This window comes from Eleutherodactylus coqui, chromosome 7 (genome assembly GCF_035609145.1).
Source record: "Eleutherodactylus coqui strain aEleCoq1 chromosome 7, aEleCoq1.hap1, whole genome shotgun sequence".
NCBI lineage: Eukaryota > Metazoa > Chordata > Amphibia > Anura > Eleutherodactylidae > Eleutherodactylus > Eleutherodactylus coqui.
In genome coordinates this window covers 127,045,739-127,068,617 of record NC_089843.1, presented here as the reverse complement: position 1 = coordinate 127,068,617, position 22,879 = coordinate 127,045,739, and positions in this window count along the sequence as shown.

Genomic DNA, 22,879 nt, shown 5'->3' with positions numbered 1-22,879 from the left:
CATAGTCAGCACTATCTTTTTCATCATTTGTGCTACAATAACTCTTCTGTGGGATCGAACCAGACAGGCTAACCTTCGCTCTGCACGTGGATCAATGAGCCTTGGGCACCCATGAGCCTGTCACTCACCAACTGTCCTTTCTTGTCCTTCGATATGATTTTACAGTATAATATTCAACAAATACAACATAATTGGAGCTATATAAAATCCATTTTCATAGGTGTCCATGGTGATACACTGTAATCTGCCCAATGGCCTATTTTCTGGCACACAAATGATGCTGATTAATCTACTTTTTAACTAATTGGATAATCTGGATTTCTGCTTTCTATACTCCCTTTTGAAGAACATTGTATAAACCAAAAGTGGAAATATTATTAAGGTCTAGTTTATTTCAAATGCCTACCATTTAAACTTTTTGTAAGAAGCTGACATTTATTTATCATGGTGGGTTAACCCTATTCAGTGAAGTATTGAAACTCAATAATGTGTGCTACAGTATGTAACCTAATTGCTAGAATAAAACCAAATGAATAATTACTTAACTTCAGAATGAGGCCTATGGGAATACTTCTTTAATTAAGGCTTAATTCACCAGTGATAATGAATGCAATCTCACAAACTACTGAATAACACCATTAGCATAATGGCTGTGATACAAAAACTATAATTAGATCTGAACAGAAATGTTAAATACTACCATTGAGGTTGTAAATGAAAAATGTCTGTTTAGAAAATTAACCTTGTAGACATATTTCTGGACAATAAAAACTCATAGCCCATCCTTATTGTATACAATATAGCTTTTCAGATTAATTTCCCTTTAACAATGAACAGAAAATTACCTATCATTAGTTTTAGGAAGAACAGTTCCTAGCACTTTTTACATATAAATACGAGGGACTATTTAAATATGCATTTCTCATCATAAATAAATGCATGTGAAGGTGAACTTGCTACCTATATGCACCAAAAATAATGTAATGTAATATCTACTAAGAAAACATTTTAGTACTGGCTATAGTTTATAAACACATAGACAATGAAATTTTAATGAGATTGGTCACCACACAGCCCAGAACACCAAAATATGAGATATATATAACTATGTAGGTGTATTAAAAAATAGGTTGTCTGGCCCAGATAACCCATTTCCAAATGCCCTATTAAGATATGCTGAGGCAAAAAAATGGAAGACCCTATTCAAGGTTTCTTTTCTATAACCTGATTGCTCTCAGTTCTGGAGTGTGTGTTGAAATCAATAGGTGTTCTATTGCTTTATTTGAATTTCTGGGAAAAGTTGGCACTGTGAAAACAAGCGAATACAGGCAGTCAAGAAAGACTAAATGAGATAATTAGAAATCTACTGCATTTGAAAAAATGTATAAAATCCTAATTTAAATCCAAATAAATAAATAAAGTAGAACACATATAATAAATGTAATATCTGAAAATGGAAAGCATCATGTAATTAGTAAAAATATGCCAATCTATTTTGTGCAGTCAGTGACCAAACACAGATGAATATCACTTGTATAGCAATCGTATGAAATTATAAAATTCTGTCTATCTGCCACCTCCTCTACAGGGAGCTTGGGAAGTTACTGCTTTCTGTTAATACATTGGACACAATGATAAGAGAGTATGCAGTAAGCTCCCCTTCATGGTGACTGTGAGCAGCCAAAATTGCAGCATTTAATTCTATGCCTATGCTAGGCACCGGGAGCTCTATATCAGAAAAGACAGTGTTCAAAGATGTACATTCACTTTAAGACTTTGGTTTAGATAATGGTAAGAACTAGAGATGAGCGAACGTACTCGTTTCGAGTAATTACTCGATCGAGCACCGCGATTTTCGAGTACTTCCGTACTCGGTGAAAAGATGCGGGGGGCAGCGGGGGGGGGGTAGCAGCGGGGAACAGGGGGGGAGCCCTCTCTCCCTCTCCCCCCCCCCCACTCCCCCCCCCCCACTCCCCGCTGCAACCCCCCACTCACCCACGGCGCCCCCCGAATCTTTTCGCCCGAGTACAGAAGTACTCGAAAATCGCGGCGCTCGGGAGAAAAAGGGGTGTGGCCGAGTAGGTTCGCTCATCTCTAGTAAGAACACTTTATAAGTATACAAACTGTGTCTTATTTTTCATTTTTGCTTTATTCTCTAGGGATTATTCAGAAAAGCTTGGAAAAAGTACTCTAGGCAAAAATATTAATCACAAAGTTTAGACATGGATCCCTATGTTAACTCGTAGTTTATATGGAGGGATGAATTCAACTTTTTGTGGTTATCAACAGGCATAATGAACCAAAATGATGCTTGTTGAAATAGTTCATATTTCAGTAAATGCTGTCCTTTAACCCCTTGAGTGGCAGGTTTCCTACCACCCTGTCGTGCCCACCAGGGCAGGTTTTTTAAAATGGTCTAATCATTGAATTTCAACTAGTTTTGCAGTTGCGTCTCAAGAGCCATAACTTTTTCATTTTTCCATTGACATGGCCATATGAGGGCTTGTTTTTTGCGGGACAAGTTGTGATTTTTTAAACAGGGGGGAGGAAAAAAAGAAATGGGGAAAAAATAAAAAAGGGGCCATGTCATTAAGGGGTTAAATAATGTATTAACTTCCTTCTCTGGGTCATTACGACGCACACGGATACCACATGTGTGATTGTATTTTTGATTTTTTACAAAGTAAAGGGAGACAAGTGTTTTTTTTATTTTTTTAATAATTTTTTTAATTTTTTTTTTTTAATTTTTAAAAATTTTTTTTTTTTTTTGTCTCTTTAGGGGACTTTCACAGGGACCCATTAGGACCCCTGATCACATTCCAGGGGTCCGATGGTGACAGCCCTTTACATGCTGCAGTGACAGCCCTTTACATGCTGCAGTCACATAGACTGCAGCATGTAAAGGGTTAACACAGCAGAGATCGGAGGTTTTCTCTGATCTCTGCTGTAAGAGCTAGTACCTAGCTGTCCTCTGACAGCTAACAACCAGCTCTCCCTGCCACAGAGACCATCGGCTTGCTTCTGACAAGCCGATGGTCTCTATGGCAACCTGTAAACAAAGCAGGACATTGCCGACATGTCGGCAATATCTTCTGCTGGTTTTTCAAAGCCCTTGCTGTGTTCTCTGTGGGTCTGTGCAGGCAGAGCACACTGTCACCGCTTGTGGCATTGTGCTCTGCAGCTCCCATAGTGATACATAGCCCGGAAATCTTCCGGGCTATGTCACTATGAGCAGTGGAGCTCGTCACGGAACTTTTCCGGGCGTGCCACTCAAGGGGTTAATAGACCATCAAACTGTCGTGGCGTCGGCTGCTGCATGACTTCCTGAATTTTTACGGAATTGTGTGGTCACTCTGGACCATGTGAAGCGCCAAGTGGTGCATACTTTGCACTATGCAGCTCTGGAAACTAAGCAAGTAACATCTTCCTCTGCTGCCAGTGCTGATAGACTGGCTGGGTTGTCTCTTAACACAGTCAGCCTTTAAATGATAGTATATATATAAACCAGACCCTTAGTATTTGGTGACCAGTTATACTATTTGTGTACTTGCCATTCTGTGGCAAAAGTATCTGTAGCATAGTCCTAAAATATCTTAGACTGTTGTATTAAGGGTTTATTTAGTATCTTAGGTTTTGTGCACTTGTCACCAGTAATCCTAAACTTGTCTCTACTCTCTCTCGTAGTGGTATCAACCTTTTTAGGGCATGCACTCCACTTGAGAGACCATTCCAGTTCAGGCAGTTTTGGTCATCTGTTTGTTATGTCTTCCATACCTTATATTCTGTTCTGTTAAGACCCAGTTAGTCCAAAAATAACCCATATTATCAGTCACTGGTCTGTCTCTGTTTTTGTATTGGTAACTTACCACCTCTGGATGTGCAAGTGAGTCTTCCCAGACGAGACACAAACTTTAATGTAGATCTCCATCTTTTAACATCATTTCATTTTTATAAAGTAACTGTCAGCCCTCCTGTCAGATTTAGTCTAGTAAATTCTTATATTCTTCATGAAATAACAATTCTGGAGGATCTTAGAGTTCTGCATTGTGTGTTATTCCTCCTAGAAATATATGAATTCATTGACACCTGATTGTTACTATTTTAGGTTGTTTTCCTGCACAACCCAACATTGTTCAATCAGTGCAGTCAATATCAGCCTGTAGGGACACACCCCTTTGACAAGAAAAAAGGTAACATTGAGCTGTAAATTTATTTATACATTTTCCAGAGGCATAACAAAGGAACAGCTCAATGCCGATTTATGAGCAAAGATGCTCCAGAATTGTGATTTCAATGAGATTGTAAGTATTTACTAAATCAGACTTGTCAGGAGTGGAGGAAGTTCTACCTTAAAGGCCGATTTATACCAGCTGATGATCGCTAAAAAAATCGCTAAAAGGCGATCGTTTTAGCGATAATCGTTGCGTCTAAATGTGCGCCCATCGTGCACTTTTCGTTCACTGCTAGCTGATTGTTAAATTCAGTCCAACCTAAAAATTGTTGTTCAGCCTTACCAGCAGTTCTTCACAGGGAGTGCTGATAGCATGGTTTCCTGCTGGAGAACAATGGAACTGAAAGCAGATAAGAGACGTCAGGATATTAACTGCATTCAGCTGGGGCTTCATTTGCACACTTAATTGTTCTTAAGTAGCTGAGTAGCTACTTAAAAGTTTATGCAAAATGATCGCTCAAAGCTGTCACTCAAACTGTCATTTGAGTGATCTTTTAGCGATTATCGGCTTGTGTAAATCGGCCTTAAAGGGGTTGTCCCGCGGCAGCAAGTGGGTCTATACACTTCTGTATGGCCATAATAATGCACTTTGTAATGTACATTGTGCATTATTTATGAGCCATACAGAGGTTATAAAAAGTTTTATACTTACCTGCTCCGTTGCTGGCGTCCTCGTTCCCATGGAGCCGACTAATTTTCGCCCTCCGATGGCCAAATTAGCCGCGCTTGCGCAGTCCGGGTCTTCTGCAGTCTTCTATGGGGCCGCTCGTGTAGAATGCCGGCTCCGTGTAGCTCCGCCCCATCACGTGCCGATTCCAGCCAATCAGGAGGCTGGAATCGGCAATGGACCGCACAGAAGCCCTGCGGTCCACGGAGACAGAGGATCCCGGCGGCCATCTTCAGCAGGTAAGTATGAAGACGCCGGACCGCCGGGATTCAGGTAAGCGCTGTGCGGGTTGTTTTTTTAACCCCTGCATCGGGGTTGTCTCGCGCCGAACGGGGGGGGGGGGGTTAAAAAAAAAAAAAAACGTTTCGGCGCGGGACAACCCCTTTAAGTAACAGAGTTCTGTACTGAATACTTTCTTAATGTGTCTTTATATCGGCTTTGTTTTTCTGATATAGAGCTACAGATTCTGTGTTCCCATGTCTGTGTAGAGATTTTGAAACTAAGCATCGGGAAAACCAGGCTCCAAATATAAAGTAATTAATCTGCACATCTTGTTTCGATTTATCTAAAAATTGTGTTCAAGAATGGATATTCACTTTAAACAAAGATCCTACTTTTTCCTGTTTTTTAAAAAATGTTAATAATAAACGAGTAATTCGAAATGTGATAAAGAATGATTTTCTTAAGGAAGAATCTGGCGCTTCCTGATTGAGTTGAATCTATTTTTAGCTAGTTTCTCTATTAGGAAATATTATAAATAATATAAAATCCAGGCCTTAACACAATATAATATTTATTCCACCAAATATATTTTCATAATGCGTATAATTACAGTTATCCTCTCTCCATAAATTTATGTTGTAATTAAAAGCAAAAGAAAATATCTCTTAAATGTATCCAGTTGGTTCATTTACAAAAAAATAACATTAGTACGTATCCATGTATTATTTTTCACCAAGCAAGCCTATATTTATTCAACATATAAATCAACAAGTCATGATACACAGCACTCCAGGCAAAGCACTACAATAATTATACTAATTTTTTCATACCTATTCCAGTGAATTAAATTATACATTTTAATTACACAAGAGATAGAATCCATTGTGGTAATGAGACAGACAAGAGTAGGCACCACGCTGGAGGTTGGATTTCATGTTCATGAATGTCATGAAATTATTATCAAATGTAAATCAAATATTTGATAAATTGTAAGAGGTTTTCAGAATGCTAAATTAATATTATCATTGTGACTCTGTGAATCAGAAAATGTAATCGAAGTCACTTAAGGTAAGTTGGATATTTATGCCAGTGGGTATATTTTTTAAAGGGTTAGTTTGCCAATGACAAACTAATAATGACTTAAATTCTGCTACAAGTTGTTCTTTCATTTTTCCCCATTTATTTACATATCTATAATACACATTTGAAATATAATCATGTATGATCAAAACAGAATTTCATGTTGTAGTAAAAATAGATATTAATTTGAATTGAAATCACTCATATAATCTAACATATAAGAATAGGGACATATAATAGATCATTTTACAAGGCATCACAAATACTGTAGATCAATGTATTGGATTACACTGAAATTGTTGTCAGTGCTACAATAAAAAAACTTAAGTAAGACTTGTCACATTGTGATAAAACTGAATCTGGTTGTATAACTTTACAGCTGCCTCTTCACTGATTCCTGTGCATTTTTTTCTTCTAGCAAATGCTGTTTGCTCGAAATTGGTCTCTGTAGATACAGTCCTAATACCAGTAAATTGTCAAAGTATCCACCGCTCAGGGTCAATGGCTGAGTTGACATTCTTTGGAAACTTGGAGGTGGACAATTTTCAAGTACTGGACACTCAAACTATTGGCACCGATTGTGGGTGAACAGGGTGGCATAGCTAAAAAAATAATAATTAGTTAAAAGGCTGTAAAGGTGTGCAACCAGTTTCAGTTCTTATGGGATGAAACAGGTCACTTTCACATTTCAGAGTTGCATATAAGGAAGGATGGCTATTATTCCTTTCAATGGTGTTTTATTGTGTTAGTTAATAGAGATGAGCGAGCACCAAAATGCTCGGGTGCTCGTTACTCGGGACGAAATTTTCGCGATGCTCGAGGGTTCGTTTCGAGTAACGAACCCCATTGAAGTCAATGGGCGACCTGAGCATTTTTGTATATCGCCGATGCTCGCTAAGGTTTCCATTTGTGAAAATCTGGGCAATTCAAGAAAGTGATGGGAACGACACAGCAACGGATAGGGCAGGCGAGGGGCTACATGTTGGGCTGCATCTCAAGTTCCCAGGTCCCACTATTAAGCCACAATAGCGGCAAGAGTGGGCCCCCCCTCCCAACAATTTTTACTTCTGAAAAGCCCTCATTAGCAATGCATACCTTAGCTAAGCACCACACTACCTCCAACAAAGCACAATCACTGCCTGCATGACACTCCGCTGCCACTTCTCCTGGGTTACATCCTGCCCAACCCCCCCCCCCCCTGCACGACCCAGTATCCACAGCGCACATCAAATTGTCCCTGCGCAGCCTTCAGCTGCCCTCATGCCACGCCACCCTCATGTCTATTTATAAGTGCATCTGCCAGAGGAACCGCAGGCACACACTGCAGAAGGTTGGCACGGCTAGGCAGCGACCCTCTTTAAAAGGGGCGGGGCGATAGCCCACAATGCTGTACAGAAGCAATGAGAAATCCAATCCTGTGCCACCGCCATCAGGAGCTGCACACGTGGGCATAGCAATGGGGAACCTATGTGCCACACACTATTCATTCTGTCAAGGTGTCTGCATGCCCCAGTCAGACCGCGGTTTTTTATAAATAGTCACAGGCAGGTACAACTGGGAATCCCCAACTCCGCAATGGGAATTCCGTGTGCACCCACAGCATGGGTGGCTCCCTGGAACCCACCGGCTGTACATAAATGTATCCCATTGCAGTGCCCTGGACAGCAGAGCTAACGTCAAATTAAATGCAGGTGGGCTTCGGCCCACACTGCATGCCCCAACCTGACCGGGCTTTTTAATTCATAGACACAGACAGGTACAACTCCCTATTGTAAAGTCCCTGTGGACCGACAGCATGGGTGGGTGCCAGGAAGCCACCGGCGGCACATAAATATATCCCATAGCATTGCCCATCACAGCTGAGGTAATGTCATGTTTAATGCAGGTGGGCTTCGGCCCACACTGCATGCCCCAGTCAGACTGGGGTTCTTTAGAAGTGGACACATGTAGTTACAACTCCGTGTGGACCGACAGCATGGGTGGCTCCCTGGAACCCACCGGCGGTACATAAATATATCCCATTGCAGTGCCCAGCACAGCTGATGTAACGTCAGCTGTAATGCAGGTGGGCAAAAAATTAATTGGATTACACTGTAGGCGAGGGCCCCAAAAAATTGGTGTACCAACAGTACTAATGTACCTCAGAAAAATTGCCCATGCCCAACCAAGAGGGCAGGTGAAACCCATTAATCGCTTTGGTTAATGTGGCTTAATTGGTAACTAGGCCTGGAGGCAGCCCAGTTAAAATAAAAATTGGTTCAGGTGCAAGTTTCAACGCTTTAATGAGCATTGAAACGTATAAAAATTGTTTACAAAAATTATATGACTGAGCCTTGTGGGCCTAAGAAAAATTGCCCGTTCGGCATGATTACGTGAGGTTTCAGGAGGAGGAGCAGGAGGAGGAGGAGGAATATTATACACAGATTGATGAAGCAAAAATGTCCCCGTTTTTGATGGTGATAGAGAACGATGCTTCCATCCGCGGGTGCAGCCTACGTATTGCTTAGGTATCACTGCTGTCCGCTGGTGAAGAAGAGAAGTCTGGGGAAATCCAGGCTTTGTTCATCTTGATGAGTGTAAGCCTGTCGGCACTGTCGGTTGGCAGGCGGGTATGCTTATCCGTGATGATTCCCCCAGCAGCACTAAACACCCTCTCTGACAAGACGCTAGCCGCAGGACAAGCAAGCACCTCCAGGGCATACAGCACGAGTTCAGGCCACGTGTCCAGCTTCGACACCCAGTAGTTGTAGGGGGCAGAGGCGTCACTGAGGACGGTCGTGCGATCGGCTACGTACTCCCTCACCATCCTTTTACAGTGCTCCCGCCAACTCAGCCTTGACTGGGGAGCGGTGACACAGTCTTGCTGGGGAGCCATAAAGCTGGCAAAGGCCTTGGAGAATGTTCCCCTGCCTGCGCTGTACATGCTGCCTGATCTCTGCGCTTCCCCTGCTACCTGGCCCTCGGAACTGCGCCTTCTGCCACTAGCGCTGTCGGATATGAAGTTTACCATCAGTTTGTCCACCAGCGCCCTGTGGTATAGCATCATTCTCGAACCCCATTCCTCTTCGGGTATGAGAGTGGAAAGGTTCTCCTTATACCGTGGGTCGAGCAGTGTGTACACCCAGTAATCCGTAGTGGCCAGAATGCGTGTAACGCGAGGGTCACGAGAAAGGCATCCTAACATGAAGTCAGCCATGTGTGCCAGGGTACCTGTACGCAACACATGGCTGTCCTCACTAGGAAGATCACTTTCAGGATCCTCCTCCTCCGGCCATACACGCTGAAAGGATGACAGGCAAGCAGCATGGGTACCCTCAGCAGTGGGCCAAGCTGTCTCTTCCCCCTCCTCCTCATGCTCCTCCCCCTCCTCCTCCTCCTCAACGCGCTGTGATATAGACATGAGGGTGCTCTGACTATCCAGCGACATACTGTCTTCCCACGCCTCCATTTCCGAGTGCAAAGCGTCTGCCTTTATGCTTTGCAGGGAACTTCTCAAGAGGCATAGCAGAGGAAAGGTGATGCTAATGATTGCAGCATCCCCGCTCACCATCTGGGTAGACTCCTCAAAGTTACCAAAGACCTGGCAGATGTCTGCCAACCAGGCCCACTCTTCTGTAAAGAATTGAGGAGGCTGACTCCCACTACGCCGCCCATGTTGGAGTTGGTATTCCACTATAGCTCTACGCTGCTCATAGAGCCTGGCCAACATGTGGAGCATAGAGTTCCACCATGTGGGCACGTCGCACAGCAGTCAGTGCACTGGCAGATTAAACCGATGTTGCAGGGTCCGCAGGGTGGCAGCGTCCGTCTTGGAGTTGCGGAAATGCGCGCTGACCCGGCGCACCTTTCCGAGCAGGTATGACAAGTGTGGGTAGCTTTTCAGAAAGCGCTGAACCACCAAATTAAAGACATGGGCCAGGCATGGCACGTGCGTGAGGCTGCCGAGCTGCAGAGCCGCCACCAGGTTACGGCCGTTGTCACAAACGACCATGCCCGGTTGGAGGCTCAGCGGCGCAAGCCAGCGGTCGGTCTGCTCTGTCAGACCCTGCAGCAGTTCGTGGGCCGTGTGCCTCTTCTCTCCTAAGCTGAGTAGTTTCAGCACGGCCTGCTGACGCTTGCCCACCGCTGTGCTGCCACGCCGCGCGACACCGACTGCTGGCGACGTGCTGCTGCTGCTGACACATCTTGATTGCGAAACAGAGGTTGCGTTGGAGGAGGAGGAGGGTGGTTTAGTGGAGGAAGCATACACCGCCGCAGATACCAGCACCGAGCTGGGGCCCGCAATTCTGGGGGTGGGTAGGACGTGAGCGGTCCCAGGCTCTGACTCTGTCCCAGCCTCTATAAATTCACCCAATGTGCCGTCAGGGAGATATAGTGGCCCTGCCCGCCTGTGCTTGTCCACGTGTCCGTTGTTAAGTGGACCTTGGCAGCAACCGCGTTGGTGAGGGTGCGTACAATGTTGCGGGAGACGTGGTCGTGCAGGGCTGGGACGGCACATCGGGAAAAGTAGTGGCAACTGGGAACCGAGTAGTGCGGGGCCGCCGCCGCCATCATGCTTTTGAAAGCCTCCATTTCCACAAGCCTATACGGCAGCATCTCCAGGCTGATCAATTTGGCTACGTGCACGTTTAACGCTTGAGTGTGCGGGTGCGTGGCGGCGTACTTGCGCTTGCGCTCAAACAGTGGCGCTAGCGACGTCTGGACGCTGCGCTGAGAGACATTGCTGGATGGGGCCGAGGACAGCGGAGGTGAAGGTGTGGGTGCAGGCCAGGAGACGGTAGTGCCTGTGTCCTCAGAGGGGGGTTGGATCTCAGTGGCAGGTTGGGGCACAGGGGGAGAGGCAGTGGTGCAAACCGGAGGCGGTGAACGGCCTTCGTCCCACCTTGTGGGGTGCTTGGCCATCATATGCCTGCGCATGCTGGTGGCTCCCCAGCTGATCTTGGCGCGACAAAGGTTGCACACCAGTGTTCGTCGGCCGTCAGGCATCTCTGTGAAAAACTGCCACACCGTAGAGCACCTTGACCTCTGCAGGGTGGCATGGTGCGAGGGGGCGCTTTGGGAAATAGTTGGTGGATTATTCGGTCTGGCCCTGCCTCTACCCCTGGCCACCGCACTGGCTCGGCCTGTGCCCAAACCCTGACTTGGGCCTCCACGTCCTCACCCGCGTCCATGTCCTCTAGGCCTACCCCTACCCCTCAGCATGCTGTATTACCAGTAGTGCAGAAACAGAACGCTGTAATTAAATGTGCCACTTATTGGCCTGTGGTTGGAGGCTGACTTCGCTTACGGAACACACAGCAGAGCCAGGAAATAATTTTGCGCAAGCCTGCTGTAACACTTAGCTGGCTGCGTATGAATTAGGAGGACAACTACCCCCAGCACAGACCCAGTACACTGAAGACAGTCACAGGCAGCGCAAATAGATTTTTTTTCCCAAATGTTTTTGGAAAGGCCCACTGCCTATATTCAATAAATATGTCTTCTGTCCCTGCCTCAACACCACTACTGGTCCTGGACTATGTATAATTACTGCAGGGCGCATTGCTCTGCACGGCCGATATACAAAAAAAAAAAAAAAAGTGCAACACTGCAAAAAGCAGCCTCCACACTACTGCACACGGTTAGATGTGGCCCTAAGAAGGACCGTTGGGGTTCTTGAAGCCTAAAATAACTCCTAACGCTCTCCCTATAGCAGCTCCGGCACCAGCAGCACTGTCCCTGATCTCTGTCAGAACGCATCTGTGGCGAGCCGCGGGAGGGGCCGATTTATATACTCGGGTGACACCTGATCTCGCCAGCCACTCACTGCAGGGGGGTGGTATAGGGCTTGAACGTCGCAGGGGGAAGTTGTAATGCCTTCCCTGTCTTTCTATTGGCCAGAAAAGCGCGCTAACGTCTCAGAGATGAAAGTGAAAGTAACTCGAACATCGCGTGGTACTCGTCAAGAGTAACGAGCATCTCGAACACGCTAATACTCGAACGAGTATCAAGCTCGGACGAGTACGTTCGCTCATCTCTATTAGTTACACAAAAATAGAACAAGGAGATGGAAATCCTAAACAGAAGTAAATGCTATTGTGAAAGGGGCCTTACAAATAAGTTTGGGAAAAAATCTTAATAATAAGTTACAAGAAGAATTGGGTAAACACGCAACCAAAGTAATAAGGCATGTTTGATAAAAGCATTATGTCACTTCACTATATCATCCATTAGGAATCTTGTTGTAGTCAAAGATCTTGATGCCAAAGAGGAAATGAAGAGAAATGCACAGTGAGGCCTCAGTCAGACGGGCGTTTTTGTCGCGCGATTTGCGCATGCGCATGCGTCCGGCGATTTTTTTAAAACCTTTGCTTTGCAATGGTATTGGACACATGAGCGCTTTTTATGCGCCCGTCCGATAAATTATAGAACAGAAAACGCAGATCGCACCTATCTGCGATCTGCGATTCCTGTTCTCTTCTCTATATGCGCTCAATGGGGCTGGCGGCAGCAGCGCCGACCCCATTGAGAACATATAGAAGACAAATCATTCTTCTCTACCACAGCTGTAACAGCTGTGGCAGAGAAGAACGATGTTTGCCCATTGAATTCAATGGAGCCGGCAATACAGCCGACACCATTGAAAGCAATGGGCTGCCGGCGTGCGCGGGATGAATTGTCGGGAAGGGCTTAAATATATAAGCCCTTCCCTGCAATTCATCCAGAAATGTGTAAAAAAAATATATATATATATATATATATACTCACCTTGTCCCGGCAGACGGAGTTCAGCGCGGCCGGCCTGCAGTGGGTGTGGGTGCGCATTGCTTTCAATGGAGCCGGCTGTATTGCCGGCTCCATTGAATACAATGCGCTGGACAGCTCCGGCCCGTTTCTAATGAAACGCGGCTAGGAGCAGATTTTCGGGCGATTTTTGGCCCCCGGTCACGCGATTTGCAGATGCGCATCCGTCATGCGATCCGCAAATCGCGCGAAAAAACGCCCGTGTGACTAAGGCCTGAAGAGGAAGGAGATGGAACACTCTCCACCTGACCAATAGTAGATGTCCACTAACCAATGGCACCTATGACTTTGTCAAAGGTACTCTAATTCTTAGGCATGCTAGCCAGTCTACTATTAGCCAAAGTTCAGTTCATTATGATTTTCATGTGTTCTAGCAAAATAATCCACAACTTGTAGGTTCTTGCTATTTTAATCAAACATGAGCATAGAAAACAGCAACATCACTGACAGCAATTAATTTAAAGCAATACTGCATAATTAGTACAATTATTTACAAACAGAAAATAGCATTTCATAAGGCATCACTATAGATATAAAGATGTGGAGATTCTAAGGGCTACAGTTCTCGTCTATGGGTCTGCTCACCTTATGTGGTTGTGCTCAGAGCACATCACCTCCTTATGTGTGTAGATTAACAACCTGCTACTTGCAAGGAAATCAGCGAAAATGAAAGGTTTCTTTACTGCACTTTACTGCAGAAAGGAAGGTACTAGTCTCATAATATCTGATATTTTAAGCACCTAATAAAAATCTTTTGAACCACAATTCAGGATTCACTGGAGTTTTTCATCAAGACAAGAACGTTTTCATTCTCCCTGTCATTCCTACTAATAGCAGAACAGCATTGCTGCCACATACAATTTGATATTGGTAAGACCAATAATGATTAAGCCTACATATAATAAACACAAGAACGTTTTTTACTAATTCACATTTATCGGTATTTATTTGAGTAGTCTTCGAGAAAATTTACTAATTTAACACATTGTACTAGAAAGCCCCCTAGGAAACCCTGAATCCAAAATTGGATTGCAAAGGGGTAATATATTATTGACACAACATGTTATTTATAAGTATTTTTCACCCTTTTTGAGTAACTATTTGCATCTGTCTTCTTGTAGTTGCTACCAAAAATCTCAGAGGTATCCCATTCCCCCTATCTAAAATCAATATTCCAGTGAAGGTCTCTTATGAACATCCAGTAAATTTCTATCCTGAACCCTTCCCATTGCTACGCAGATCCCTGTTGTATGTTGGTAAGGTTGAAAAGGTTGACACAGATTTGACCACAGATGGATGTCTTTATATAGTAAAATTGCTTTGTGGACTGTGTTAGTGACTTATGAGATAGTGATGTAAATAAACACAACTTTATTACTTTTGGAACAATACTTATTTGTTAACTTTCACAAACAGTTAAATTATTTCATCATGTGTAGATTGTCTGTGATGTATTTCCTCCACAATACCTATATTAAATATCAATAGAAACTATGCTCATTTTATATTTTTCAAGCTGTAGTTATGAGATAATCATCATCAATGCAAAGTGAAATAACTAAAGGCTGCATAAGTTAAATTATGTGACATTCCAATATATGACTGATTATTCCAATTGTGAATTTCTGGAATTTTAAAGCTTCTTTTCTGAAAACATTGCACTCATAACAGACTTGAGAAACAGTTTTCTTAAATTGCTTTCTTCGCCTTATTTAATTTTTTATACTTTGCTAGACAGCCCCTGTACATCATACATAAATAATGGTTATGAATTCTCTTGCAGTGATTTCTTTCTATATTTTCCTTAGATTTTCTGATGTGCTGCAATTTGTCATTCTGTCTCAGACATACTGAAGCTAATTTTCTTTAACTTTGAAGGTTTGGTCCATAGCAATGTATTAACCATCCTATTTTTTTAGCAGGAAGGTCCAAGTCCCATTATAAAATGCTATATGTAATGTGGCAAGCATGTGCTATATATATTATGGACACAATCTGAGATGATTTTAAAAATACCATTCCTGGGTAACAGATTACCATACACCACTCTAGACAGAAAACCCTTTAACCATTCCATACTAAGAATTATCAGATGGGCAATAACCATATGTTGTGTAGTTAGAAGAATATATACAGTTTTTTAAAGAAATTAGGCATTACCACATCTATATTCCAGATATGTAGGGAACAGATTTTTCAGTTGCAGATATTTTTGCAATGAATATCCCACATGGGAAAATGCCCTTAAAGCCAAGTTTAATTATAGAAATAAAGTAAATTGTATAATTTATATACACGATCAGCAGAAGCTTATTATTTACATTTAATATTTTAAATGTACAAATGGACAAGGCAGCATCCTCCAAATTCGAACCTTTCTGATACAGATCTCAGCAATCTTGCCAAATGCTTCAAGACCATTCTTTTCAGTTGTGGTCTAGGTGTACTGAATGCCTACAGAGAAAATCACAGATGTTAATAGATTTCCTCCATTATATGTTTATGCTCAGAATGTAAATCTAATAATGCCCTGGGTAAAACAGCACCTTCTACACTCCAACCCTCATGATGCAGACTGTGGCATCCTTGGAGCATGCATAAAACATGTTTCCTTCAGAGGTGCTTTTTGTGTGCTGAATACCATTCCAAGTTTATGCTTAAAACTTACCACTCTGCCTTTCACCTTGCCAAATAAGCCTTTTTCACACATTTTTCAAATTTGCAGATGATGCAAAGCTAGGAGGGATAGCTAACACTAGAGGAGAGAGAGAGTATTCAAAAAGATCTAGAAACACTTGAACAGTGGGCGGTGACTAACAAAATGGTATTTAACAAGGAGAAATGCAAAGTCCTACATCTAGGCAATAAAAATAAAAAAGGCACATACAGAATGGGAGAAATTGGGCTAAACAGCAGCACATGTGAAAAAGACTTGGGTATACTAATAGATCATAGACGGATCATGAGTCAACAATGTGATGCAGCAGCCAAAAAGGCAAACACCATTCTGGGATGTATTAACCCTTTCAAATCCATTTATTTTTTCTCATCCATTCTCCCCAGCTCCAAATAAATTGGAGCTGGGGAGAATGGATGAGAAAAAATACATTTTCCCTGCACCCTCCTGAACTGACAGAGTTCAGGACGGTGCAGGTCACTGCACCGTGGAGGGACCTGCTTACCTGTCCGGCATCTTCCGCATTCTCCCTTCTGCCTCCCGACTCGGCGATCATGTGACCGCTGGGGTCAGGTGGCACCCAGCGGTCACATGATCGCCAGCCCGGGAGGCAGAAGGGAGAATCTGGAAGACGCCGGACAGGTAAGCAGGTCCCCCCATGGTGCAGGCTCCCGGCTCGGCATTCATGTGACCGCTGGGTGTCAGATAACACCAGCGGTCACATGATTGCCGGGCAGAATCTCCTGCATTACATAGGGCTAATTGAGTGCTATGTAATGTGTAAAGGAGAAGGCAGAAAGGGTTAAAAACCCTTTCTGCCTTCTCCTCAGTGGTGCTTGATGAGGATCAGTGCAGGAGTGCATCTGCACCCGATATGTCTGATGATCGGGTGCAGATGCACTCCTGCACTGCAGTGTTGGGCCTGCCCCAACATTGGAGCTGTGGAGGGAAATGATGATGTCGAGGCAGGCCCAACATTGGATTGGAAAGGGTTAAGAGAAGCATAGAGTCTAGATCACGTGAGGTAATTATCCCCCTCTACTCTTCCTTAGTCAGACCTCATCTGGAATACAGTGTCCAGTTCTGGGTACCCCAGTTTAAAAAAGACATAGACAAACTGGCACAAGTTCAGAGAAGAGTTACCAAGATTGTGAGTGATCTGCGAATCATGTCATTTGAGGACCGGTTAAACGTTCTGGGAATGATTAGCTTGCAAAAAAGAAGACTGACGGGAGACTTAAAGGGATTGTTTCACGCCGAAACGGGGTTTTTTTTTCCATAGGCCCCCCGTTCGGCACAGGACAACCCCAATGGATGTGTTAAAAAAAACAAACATATTACTTACCCGAATCCCCGCTCTACGACGTCTTCCTTCTTCCTACTTCTTCCTTCACCAAGATGGCCGCCGGGATCTTCACCCACAATGCACCGCAGGTCCTTTCCCATGGTGCACCGTGGGCTCTGTACAGTCCATTGCCGATTCCAGCCTCCTGATTGGCTGGAATCGGCACACGTGACGGGGCGGAGCTACGATGACCAGCTCTCCGGCACGAGCGGCCCCATTCACCAGGATGAAGACCGCACAGCGCAAGCGCGTCTAAAAACCCCAGAAGAAAGCGAAATTAGACGGATCCATGGCGACAGGGACGCTAGCAACGGAGCAGGTAAGTGAATAACTTCTGTATGGCTCATATTTAATGCACGATGTACATTACAAAGTGCATTAATATGGCCATACAGAAGTGTATAACCCCACTTGCTTTCGTGAGACAACCCCTTTAATAGCTGTCTACAAATATCTGAAGGGCTGTCACAGTGCAGAGGGATGAGCCCTATTTTCATTTGCACAAGGAAAGACTAGAAGCAATGGGATGCAATTGAAAGGGAAGAGACACAGATTAGATATTAGAAAAAAATTTCTGACAGTGAGGGTGATCAATGAGTACAACAGGTTTCCACAGTAGTGGCCCAAGCACTTTTCCAACAATTTGGCTATGAATTTTTTTTTTGGTAAAGGTGAAGAATTCTTATCCTATCTTGCAGCAGGAAGCTAAGTTGCTTGTGTTAGCTTTTCTATCTACGTACCTATTGGAAAGGGGCTTCAGCGTGGTTCAGTAGCTCCTGACAAAAGCGAGAAACAAATTTCAGATATGGTAAGGGGTGAGGTAAGGGGTGACTTGAGACCGCGATTGATGAAGATAGAACCAGATATCACGAAATTAGCATCCGCTCATCAGGCCCAAGGCAGCCATTAATAACACAGATTGATTGTGGCAAAAATTATTATTAGTCCAATTTCATTGTTCTTGCATTTTAATTAGTCTTCTGACCATTAAGGTGTATCTTGCATTTTCTTTATACTTTGTACATTTCTATCGAATAACAATTAAAGACGGTATTATTGCTTGCTGCCCCCCAAAAATTATCTTCTGCAATAAAACCTATTTATTATTATATCTGCATTTAACCTGTTTTTAAATATTTAGCACCTACATTTTAGCAGCTAAAATTTAGCTGACTAAAGTACTTCTTTGGTAATATTTAGAGACATGTTTTCACATTTAATGCTAATCTGTTAAACACTATTAAACTTTCAAAAAAAGTATTCAGTATTTTAATTTGTACTTCTAACTTTGCAAGCAAGGTAAACTTTGACTGGGTTTAAGCTAGTAAGGCTTGGGGGCGCTGGCCACCATCCCAATACCTAAAGGGGGCGCTGGGTTGAAAAAGGTTGAGAACCACTGCTTTAAGGCTACCAGAGTTCTGCCTATGTACCCTTTTCCTGCCCAAGGGCTAACAGGGATATGCCCTTCACTGCCCAGGGCCACCAGGAATGGGGCCACTAACCCTTTCAGTATTTCTGAAACCCATGGTAAGTCTTCCTTAGGGTATGTTCATACATGGCGAATGCACTGCCGATTTTCTACAGTGGAAAATCTGCAAAAGTATTACAACAGAAGAAAACTGCATGTGATTTTGAGAAATCCCATTCTCATGTAGGTGAAAAAACCTGCAGTAAATTAACCTGAGATGTGGATTTAACTTGAGTATGTCAAGTATTACTGCAGATTTTCAGTGTGGACTTCACCGCTTTGAATGAGAGGGTGAAATCCACGTCAAAATCCATGCATGTTACATGTGGATTTTGACACAGATTTTGATGCTGATCCACACTAAAAAGTGAAAAATCTGCCATATGTCAATGTAGTCTTAAAGCAGTTGTCTGGTACTTAAAAAAGCAGAAAATACATTAAAAAACAGTATCCACCTCTTCAGTCCCCCTCCGATCTATCTCAGATGTTGTGGTGGCTGCCTGCTGTTCTTTGCTTGCACGCTACCAGCGATGATATCCTAACCCACATTTTTAAAATGTACCACACAAAGTGCTGAAGCACTGTGTTTCCCCAGCATCTCAGGGCCCAACTGCTTCTGCGAATAAATATGAGGTATTAGTAAATATTTTGGCCACAATATGCAAAGCTCGCAACCCAATGTCAAGGATCCTTATGTCTTGGTAGAGCACCCTTAGGCCAACTGCACACGACCGTGTTGGATTCTGCATGCAGAAGCCCGCAGTGGAATCTGACCCTGTGCCCAGCTGGCATCCTCACGTACTTGACATTCTTCGGGTTTTTCTGTACTGCGGATGATCCACACAGCAAGCCGTCAGACATGCGCAATACAGCTTTTTTTTCAAATCTCTGCTTTTCCCACGTCGTCACTAGGCGATATCACGGGTACCTGCAACCTTTCCGCAATGTTATTGCGGAATGGCTGTGGGTTGAATGGCTTCCATTGATTTCAATGGAAGCTGTCCATGTGGAATCCACACTGAAATAAAGCATGCTGCAATTTTTCCCCCGCGAGAGGATAATCGCAATTGATTTCCACTCATGTAGAGGAAAAAACTCTTTTCCATAGCATGCTATGAGCGGTATTTGCTGCAGAATCCGGAGGTGGACGCTCACTCCAGATTCCACAATGCAAATCCCACTGTGTGCAGCTGGCCATATGCTGTCATAACCTAATATAAATTCATAGCCAGACACCAGTTTCTGACAGTGTTCCTCAGAAATCATAGCCCATTCCTTTGGCCAATTGCCTCCAGTTCACTCATATTGTAAGGGTTTGCATGCTGCAATGGCCTTCTTCAAATCCCACCAAAGATCTTCCATTTAGTTGAAGTCAGGTGACTGCCGGCCACATCAAAATCTTCAAACTAAGCCTTCATAAACTTTGAGGTATGCATGGGATCATTTTCCTGTTGGAAGGTCCAGTGATGCCCAAACTTCATTTTCCTTGCAGAAAGCATGATGTTTTCTCCTTGGGTTTCCTGATTTCCAGTTTTGTTTAATCACTCCCCAAAACAGAATCCCCAAACTTCTGTGGCTTATATATATATATGGATTTCAGCGAATTGGACTCAACTTTTCTTGTGCTTTTGAGTCAGCAGGGGTGTATGTACATCCCTGAGCTCAGGCATGAAGATCATCAGCATTTATCCTATGCAAATGGAAACCTCAGTGACTGCTGCCATCAAATCTTGCTGCAGGTCTTTTAGAATCACTCAAGAGTTTTTGACCACCTGTCTACTCAGGAATCTGGTGACAGCCAATGATAGCTTCCTCTTTCTGCCATATCGAGCTAGTGTTGCTAGTGTTCCTCTAATTTTGAATGTGCAAACTATGCTTCCGATTGTATCTCTAGGAACATTAAGTGCCTTTGCTCTTTTTGTATTTTCTTCCTTGTTTTTGCAAGGCAATGATCTCTTATCGTAACTTTTTGGACCATTCTTTTTACACAGGAATTGTTGGGCGCTAACACACTTAACAGTTATCCCATTGATAATTGCTCCTGTGTTTTCACATTGGAGTGGTGATCGTTCAGTGAATGGAGGCAGAGCGTACTGGAGATCGCTTCCACCCGCTTCAATTCACAGTAAAAAGACCTTGTTGATAGATAAAAGACAGCCTGTTTACACCAGGCAATCATCGTTTGTTTGATTTTTATTTTATACCTGCTGAAACTGAATGACAAATGATAAGTGAACTAATTATCGTTCGCTGTTCAGTGGCTGGCAGCTTTTACACTGGATAATTATTATTCAAATTCCAGCAATCTGGCGAGAATCTCAATGCTAATCATTCTATGTAAAAATGGCCCCTAGCTATATTTCTAATGTGCAATCTAGCATCCTAGTCAACAAAACACTCCAGGTATTTGATGTTTTTTTATTTTAAACACACCTGATGCAGCTAATGAAGTCCAAAGATTAGTTGCATCAGGTGTTCTTGAGACAACACCTGATTTGCAAATGTGTGTTCTTATGAGGGATTCTATTCAGAGGTTTGAATGATTCTGAGACTACAGTAATCATTACAAGTGGCATTTTGTGTTGAATTTGGAGAAATCACAGCTGAAAGTTTGTAAATTTAGTAAATAAACCTAACTTGAAATTGGGGCTGAATAAGTTTGATTATAACTGCAGCAATTGTTTTATGGCAGTCTGTATCTACTGCTCCATAATCAGACTATTGGCTCCCAAAATAGCAGTTTATATTCTGCATATAGATTTGTTTCAAGGAATTTAACTTCTCAGATGCTCAACAATCTTATAATTAATATAGTTCTATTTGTAGAGTTGATGATTTTTATAGATGTATTTTAGGAAATTGCTGTTTTTGATGCCCCCTAGTGCCTATTGTATGTAATATTCAGGAAGGAAACAGCCTAGTGAAAGGGTTAAGGCAGGTCATTGAAGAAGAAACTAAATAATTTCATGATTAGCATTAAGAGAGTTATAGGGAGTACTCTCAAATCACCACCCATTTATCATCTTCAATTTCTACAATATATTCATTCCATGGTTGGTGACTTTTAAACATGAATTTAATTACACGTAGTCTTAAAATATCTTTATAGTATTAGGAAAGAACTTTTTTCCTTGAGGCTGTACCAACTAATCAGGATTTTACAACAGTCCACTTTGAATGTCTGTTCGTCAACTGATTTAAAATAAGCGTGGGATATTTGATAATAATATAAAAAAATTGAAGGTACACCAAATTGTGCTGTAATACTCTTGCTAACTAAACATTGAACTGTTTCCATATATCATTGGTTCTATTTTGAAAATGTATTCAATATAATAATTATTTAAAATGGGTGACTGTTTAATAGCCCCAATAAGTGCATAAAAACTCTTAATTCAAAGCCATACTTTATTAGCTACAAAGCAGAATGAATAATTCTGAAAGTGTTCAGTGGCTGAACAGTCCCAACACCAGAACCTAAAACATTTCGAAAATTACCCACACTTATTCCTAGAATAAATCATGAAAAATAATACATTTCTTCCATGCAACCAAAATTGAATTTAAGTGACTATATAATAGTAATTGATGTAAGGCACTGACAAACCCTCTTTCTTTTGAGTGCAACACAGAAAGTCTTGTTTCTTTTTTTTCCCTGTCATGTATGACATCATTACACAATCTTTCAATCACTTTAATTATCTTATGACCACTCAATATTGGACAAGCACTAGAATAATAGAAACATTATGGGAAAATCATGATTTTCACTAGGTATACTCTCTGAGCTTTAGATAATGCAAGTTTAACTAGAGATGAGCGAGCGTACTCGGAAAAGCACTACTCACTCGAGTAATTTGCTTTATCCGAGTATCGCTGTGCTCGTCCCTGAAGATTCGGGTGCCGCTGCGGCTGACAGGTGAGTCGCAGCGGGGAGCAGGGGAGAGCGGGCGGGAGAGAGGGAGAGAAAGATCTCCCCTCCGTTCCTCCCCGCTCTCCCCTGCAGCTCCCCGCTCCGTGCCGGCACCCGAATCTTCAGGGACGAGCACAGCGATACTCGGATAAAGCAAATTACTCGAGCGAGTAGTGCTTTTCCGAGTACGCTCGTTCATCTCTAAGTTTAAACAAATTGCTATTTTGGATCTAATTTTTCTAAGAAAGGGGAGGAGATTGGGAGCCATAAAATCCTATGAGTGCTTAGATATATGAATATGCTAAGTATTTAAAGGCCTCACCGTCTCTTATTTTTCTTATTTTAGGGGAAGTATAAGAAATTCCAGAAGCTAATAGCTAATTTATGCTGAAGCCCAAGAATAAACCATATTGCTCTCCTCAATTATATGAATCATACCCTGGACTGACTCATTCTTGGGTTTTTAATTTGCAAGGTCAACATTTGCATAAAT